This window comes from Macrobrachium nipponense, chromosome 27 (assembly GCF_015104395.2).
Source record: "Macrobrachium nipponense isolate FS-2020 chromosome 27, ASM1510439v2, whole genome shotgun sequence".
In the NCBI taxonomy this organism is placed as follows: domain Eukaryota; kingdom Metazoa; phylum Arthropoda; class Malacostraca; order Decapoda; family Palaemonidae; genus Macrobrachium; species Macrobrachium nipponense.
Genome location: NC_087216.1, coordinates 23,566,649 through 23,571,648, shown reverse-complemented (window position 1 = coordinate 23,571,648; position 5,000 = coordinate 23,566,649). Strand labels below are relative to the sequence as shown.

Here is a 5,000-nt window from a genome sequence, read left to right as displayed (position 1 = left end):
TTTGGTATATGTCGATGGTGCAATAAGCATTATGATTCTAGATCTTAAGGAATAGGGTGTATTTGCCGTCCAGTCCGATAAATCGATACGTCTTGACTCTCTCTCTCTCTCTCTCTCTCTCTCTCTCTCTCTCTCTCTCTCTATCTCTCTCTCTCTCTCTCTCTCTCTCAGCATAAGGCCATTTGCCAACAGTGCTCATCCCTGTTGACCCATTCCAAATACCACCATAAGCACTCTCATCTGTTTAAGGAAATCTGGCCGTTCTCTCTCTCTCTCTCTCTCTAACGACGTCCATCTATTCCCTCATTCGGCGTCACGAGTAAAGGTGGACACAGGTTAGATTAGGCCTAACCAGACTGTATGGTATATTTACCAAAACGCCTCTTTGAGACAAGTGGGAAAATGGAGGAATCAAGGAACAGAGGTTCTCCTTTTCTCCCTTTCCTCCTCCTCCTCCTCCTCCTCCTCTCTCTGTGTAAATAACTCTTCAGTTACAACCCACGACAGTGTACAGATCACCAGATAATTTACAATAGGGATATGGAGCAACTATTTTACCAGTGGAGTTTTCCCCCCTGATGCAAAATGTAGTGGCATTCAGCCTTAACACAGATCTACTGCAGTGGGTCGGTCAAGTTGCGTAGTCGTCAGTGGGTTATGAGGCCAAACGTTAAATAAATCCGAGCTTAGCTCATTAGCTAATCCTGAGCAATCCTTCCACTCCACGATTCATATTGTAGTGGTTACGACACGCTCCTACATCCTTGGAGTTTAATAATATTACACGCTTCCAACACGCTCCTAGATCCTTGGAGTTGAATAATATTACACGCTTCTAGATCCTTGGAGTTTAATAATAATATTACACGCTTCTAGATCCTTGGAGTTTAATAATATTACACACTTCTAGATCCTTGGAGTTTAATAATATTACACGCTCCTAGATCCTTGGAGTTTAATAATTTACACCTCTAGATCCTCGGAGTTTAATAAGATTACATGCTTCTAATCCTGGAGTTTGATAATATTTACTCCTTTCTAGATCCGTTTGGAGTTTAATAATATTACACACTTCTAGATCCTTGGAGTTTAATAATATTACACGCTCCTAGATCCTTGGAGTTTAATGATATTACACGCTTCTAGATCCTTGGAGTTTAATAATATTACACGCTTCTAGATCCTCGGAGTTTAATAATATTACACGCTTCTAGATCCTTGGAGTTTAATAATATTACACGCTTCTAGATCCTCGGAGTTTAATAATATTACACGCTTCTAGATCCTTGGAGTTTGATAATATTACACGCTCCTAGATCCTTGGAGTTTAATAATATTACACGCTTCTAGATCCTTGGAGTTTAATAATATTACACGCTCCATGATCCTTGGAGTTTCATAATATTACATGCATCCTTGGAGTATAATAATATTACACGCCTCTAGACCTCGGGAGTTAGTTTTTTAATAATACCACAGATCTTAGATCCCTTGGAGTGGATAATATTAATCCTTTAGATCTTGGACGTTAGTTTTAAAATTATTACACGATTTTAGATCCTCGTGAGGTTTAATTAATATTACACGCTTTTCCTAGATCCCGGAGTTAATAATATTACACGCTTTCTAGATCCTCGGAGTTTAATAATATTAACACGTTTAGATACGCGGAGTTCTAATAATATGTTTAATAATATTACACGCTTCTAGATAATCGGAGTTTAATATATTACACGCTCTTTCTAGATCCTCGGAGTTTAATAATATTACACGCTCCCTCAGATCTGGAGTTTAATAATAAATACAACGCTTCTAGATCTCGGAGTTTAAGAATATTTAACGGCTTTTAGATTCCTCGGCGGTTTATAATATTTAACACGCCTTCCGGCCTAAAGATCCTTTCGGAGTTGAATAATTTACACGCCTCCTAGATCCTCCCGGGTTTAGAGTTTAATAGTTTAATAATATTACACGCCTCTAGATCCTTCGGAAGTTAGAATATTACACAGATTTCTAGATCCTTGGAGTTTAAATAATATTACACGATCCTAGATCCATTGGAGGTTAATTTAAAATTTATTACAAGCTTCTAGATCCTCGTAGAGGTTGAAAATATTACCACGCTTTCTAGATCCTTCGGAGGTTTAATAAAATACAACGGCCTATTTTAGAATCCTCGGAAGTTGAATTGAATATATACACGCCTTCTAGATCCTCGGAGTTTTAACAACCTATTACCACGCTTCTAGATCCTTCCGGAAGTTTTAATAATATTACACGCTTCTAGATCCTTGGAGGTTTGATAAATATTACAACGCTGCCTAGATCCTTGGAGGAGTATAATAATAAATTTTGACCAAGCTCTCCTAGATCCTTAAATTATAATAATTTCTGATATTTCGCGATCAGAATATTTTCAGTGAAACTTACTATGCATTTAGAGGCGTTGGTATTGACGCTAACTGGTCTAGAGATTTGTTACTAATATCTTTAATACAGTTCTTTAATTTAATGTCAGTAGTATCGTACCACCTTGACCTTCAAAACTTTCTTTTATAATCAAGGTAGTTGATTTTCTTCGTGATCAATTTCCATAACGTTTATTTTAGATGGGGTTGGACTCAAGAAATATTGGTAACCCTAATTCTTTCTCTGCCATGACTGCAACCCACCACATTTAAATAATCACCAGGTGAAGAATTCACTAAGTATCTACACACAGTCACAGTGGACTTCTCAGGAAAATTGACCAAAGATGATTCCCCCCCGAAGGCTCGATTTCGGTCTCTCGCTAACGAGATGAGATTCTGAAACTAACGTCCAAAAGTTGCTTGAAATTGATCGAGAGAGAGAGAGAGAGAGAGAGAGAGAGAGAGAGAGAGAGAGAGAGAGAGATACACCACCTGTTTCAGGTCATACCATTTTTCTTTTGTAAAGTGTAAGAATATCTCGAGACAGGTGAGGGACGCAGGAAGGAAGAAGCAGGTGTGCGGACCTACCCCGCCCCATACCCCCATTCCCCCCCCCCACCCCCACCCCCCCGGCAGGTATCTCGGGGAGGCCGAAACCAACTGTGGATCGTCGTCGCTGGAGCAAGACACATATATATATATGTAAAGGCTGCGTAACCTTTAAGGATCGTATCTGCTACGTGACGCACGGCGAGAGAGAGAGAGAGAATGATATCGTCTATGTAAACTGTATTTCAGATGCGTGGGACGGGTACCGCTGTACCAACAACACACCAGCATAGACAAATAAACAGACGTACGCACGCACGCACACATACACACACACACACAAACACAATTCCACACGCACAATCTGTCGCCCAGACCCAGTGCCATTCAGTGCCGCTTCAGCAGCCGGTGAGTGAAGACCTACGGCGGCGCGTCGTCCCGGCCTGGGTCTGGCGCTGTTGTCGTCAGTAGTCTTAGAAAAAAAAAGATCAACTCTCTCTCTCTCTCTCTCTCTCTCCTCTCTCTCTCTCTCTGTCACATCCTGTTGAACTTTATCCTTCGACTGAAATTCTAAAGAGAGAGAGAGAGAGAAGCAAGAACTAAACAAAGAGTATTTTGAATAGAATTGATTTATATATACAGTGTTTTTGACGTGTAAACAAGACAATGAAGCGTACCCACATAGGACTTGTTATTTGTTTTTTTTTTCTATTTTAAGAAGCGAATATAAAGTTATACGAGTTTGATACGCGTCCAAGTGGGAGACAGCAGTGCTGATCACAAGTGCGTATACGAAGCAGTGGTTGTGAAAATAAAGTTTGATCTAATTTAATCTTGAAAGAAAATATATCAAGTCCTGGCATAAGGAAGGTCCATCAAAGTCACCGCTTTCGTCAAAAGAGGTTGTGAACAGGATGGGGGTTCTGGGGGGGGGGGGGGGGGGTTTGGCATACTAGGTCAGGCAGGCTGGTATCTGGGTACTGGTGCCCCCCTCCGGACCTTAATTGTATGCTAACAAACTAATGTGTTGCGCTTATACATCATACATCATACAGAGAGAGAGAGAGAGAGAGAGAGAGAGAGGCACTATACCATACTGTACTTTATTTGTGTCCTCTTGGGAACAGAGATAACGTGATTCTGATGACTCTTGACAGAGAGAGAGAGAGAGAGAATAGAGAATATATGGGATAATATGATTCTGATGAGAGAGAGAGAGAGAGAGAGAGAGAGAGAGAGAGAGAGAGATACATGGGATGATATGATTCTGATGAGTCAGAGAGAGAGAGAGAGAGAGAACTTACATGGGATAATATGATTCTGATGACTCTTAGGGAGAGAGAGAGAAGAGAGATTCTGATAGACCTAGAAGAGGAGAGAGAGAGAGAGAGAGACACGTCTCCAGGACACAAGCAAGCAAGCAAGCAAGCAAACAAACAAAAGCGACAGTGATAGCTAGCAGTCGCGTGTTCTTTTGTGTGCGCTTAACCGAAAGCAATTGGAGGAGACACGGAAAAACCCTTCCCTCCCGTTACAAAGTCGACTGTAACCCCTGAGTCGACCCAGTTTCGGCGAATCAAAGCTCAATTGTGAGACCCACTGTTATCAACGGCGGCCTACCTACGCCATCTTTTGGGAGTGACTTGTGTGTGCCACTTATAGCATTGCCGGACGTCCTCTCTTTTTTTTTTAGGGCCATTTTTTCTCGTAAGAAGTTTCAACGTCGCCTGGGAAGGATTGATTGCTATGGGTAAGTGGCATTGACGAATGTTAGTTGATTTCAGCTTATTATTATTATTATTATTATTATTATTATTATTATTATTACACACTATACTGAATTTAGGTAGATTTCAGAGCCTGCTATTTCTAAACATCATTATCAAAATCACCTTCATCCCTCATTATTATTCACAATGATAATAATTGTCATTTTTCATGACGTGTGACAGTTGCCATAAAGCTAATGATATTATTATTATTATTATTATTATTATTATTATTATTATTATTATTATTAATTAGGCCACGAACTCACCA

General features: G+C 40.1%; 1 protein-coding gene across 1 annotated transcript in view; it reads left to right on the top strand.

Moving 5' to 3' along the window:
- Positions 1-4,340: 4,340 nt before the first annotated feature.
- The window catches only part of LOC135200922 (microtubule-associated serine/threonine-protein kinase 2-like), a 181,184-nt gene continuing 180,524 nt past the window's right edge, over positions 4,341-5,000 (top strand). The window contains 1 exon segment of the mRNA XM_064229689.1: positions 4,341-4,710. The gene's annotated coding sequence lies outside the window, so the exon portion shown is untranslated.